This window comes from Nematolebias whitei, chromosome 12, assembly GCF_014905685.2.
Source record: "Nematolebias whitei isolate Nwh7 chromosome 12, NemWhi1, whole genome shotgun sequence".
NCBI lineage: Eukaryota > Metazoa > Chordata > Actinopteri > Cyprinodontiformes > Rivulidae > Nematolebias > Nematolebias whitei.
The window spans coordinates 10,349,910-10,352,250 of NC_056509.1; positions in this window are offsets into that span (position 1 = coordinate 10,349,910).

Consider the following 2,341-nt stretch of genomic DNA (forward strand, 5'->3'; position numbering starts at 1 on the left):
TGTACCATATGGGGTGCGAATGACAACTAAAGAACCTTGAATCCTTAAAAAAAAAAAAAAAAAAAAAATATATATATATATATATATATATATATATATATATATATATATATACTTCCTCTGTACTTCTCCACAGTGTAACTCCTACCCACTTGAACATCTTGCATCAAAAACATTAAGGTTTACTTTCATTCTCTGTTCAATTCCAGTCCAGAAAAAATATATTTCAAAGACTATAAACATCCATCCATTATCTTTTACCCACTTCTTCCATTTTGGGTCACGGGGCTCGCCGGTGCCCATGTCCAGCAATCACTGTGCGAGGGGTGGGTCGCAAGTCCATCACAGGGCCACATAGAGACAAACGAGACAAACGAGACAAACAACCATTCACTCTCTCACTCACACCTAGGGACAATTTAAAGTTACCAATCAGCCTAACATGCACGTTTTTTTGTATGTGGGAGGAAACCGGAGTACCCGGAGAAAACCCACGCATGCACGGAGAGAACAAGCAAACTCCACCCAGAAAGTCCCCCGGACCGGGGTTTGCACCAGGGATCTGCTTGCTGAGAGGCAGCAGCTCTACCAGTTGCGCCACTGTGCTGCACTACAAGTCCTTTTTTATAGATATTCAGCTCAAGTGGGGTGTGGTGGTAGCTTCAAATGATTGGTCATCTTAACGGAAAATGTTGCTGTTAACTATTGGAGTTAACTCTGTCCGCCTGTTTGTAAAATAATCTTTTACAGATTTTAATGACACTGTCAGAAACAACTGGCTAGATGTCTACAACATGTGCCAGACTCGAGGCCTGCATGCCAAATCTGGCCCTTATATGGTCCCCAAGATGATATTTTAAATGCAAAATATTATTTATCGCTCATCATTTTGTTTAAAAAAAAAAAGACAAATACTGAATTATGTGCAAACTTCTCATAACAATTGGCTAACTTTGTAGCCAGAGAAAAGGTTGGATTTTTCAGTCATCTTTGATTTTGATGTGGAAAGATCAACAGAGAATGTAAAAGGTTTAGGTTTGGTTTATTTGTCATATGCAAAAATCAACACAAGCTCAGCAATGCAATGAACTGCTGAGGACGAGAAGAACTGTCTCGACTCGCCAAAGAAATAAACAACAAGAAATACCATGCAGCAAAAATATAAAAAAACAAGGCGTCCAAAGTGACAAAGACATACATCTACTGTGGTTCTGTTAGCAGTGAGGTTCTTTCAGCAGCATGTTTCTGTTCTGTTAGCAGCATGGTCTTGTTAGCAGCGTTAGTAGGTCCCATCAGCAGCTTGATGCTAATAAGGACCACAGCAGCTGCCCTCCCAGACTGCCCTCCAGAACCGGCTCTGGCAGACGAAGATCATCCAAGGGTTTACCCGCGGAGCTGAACATGTCTTTAGAGTTCGGTCCATGCAGGCAGGTGGAAGATCATGGTGACGGCTGCCATGACAGGCCAGAGCCTGAGCCCTAAGCTGGAGGGGGGCCTGGAACTGAACCACGAAAATGAGCATGAAAATTAGATTGATCAAACCTTGCAACCAAGAACAAATGTTGGGTAACATTCACTATTCAAATCCCTCATCAATGGGGTATCATCAGCTTACCACTTTTAAGATTTGACCCATTTCCACTGCCTCAAAGAAACATTTTCTGAATTGTTCGAATTGTAGGAGCTTCTTATTGAAAAATAAGCCATAGTTACATTAAAAGCAGGTGTCCACAAATTCCTCATGTCATTAAAGGTATGTTGCTTTAGAAATGCTTTTTATGCAAGTCTGTCCAGTCTTTGACTTTGGAACAATAATTTGCGACCTGTCTGTGGAACACTGACTCTAAACCACAGCAGGAATAAACCAGGTTTCACTGTCCTGTTTGTCTAGAAACAGCTTTCACTCAGAGGAAATGAGTCTACAAAACATCAGCATTGCTCAAATTCCTCCCCTTGTGTCATTGCCGCTAAAGCAAATAAGGGTTTAGGGGGAAGGATTCTGCTACTGAATCAACAGACTGTTTCTTCACCGGCTCAAAGGGAACATTTTGGTTGAGGACTGGAATTTGGGGAGCTTCTTTGAAACAGATGGCTCCAGTTTTTAATCAGTTATTTTTTAAACTAAAAATATATGTATATATTTTTTAACATTGGAGTCCTTGTATCTTTGGTTTATGGTTGGAAAATAAATTTGACACTGGGAGGGAAGGTTACAGAACTAGAGTGTTCAGGACGTTCAGGATGCTGCACAGAAATCTGTTGGAATCAGCCTCCCCACCATCACAGACATCTACACCTCCAGATGCAGGAAGAGGGCCACCTGCATCATGAAGGACCCCAC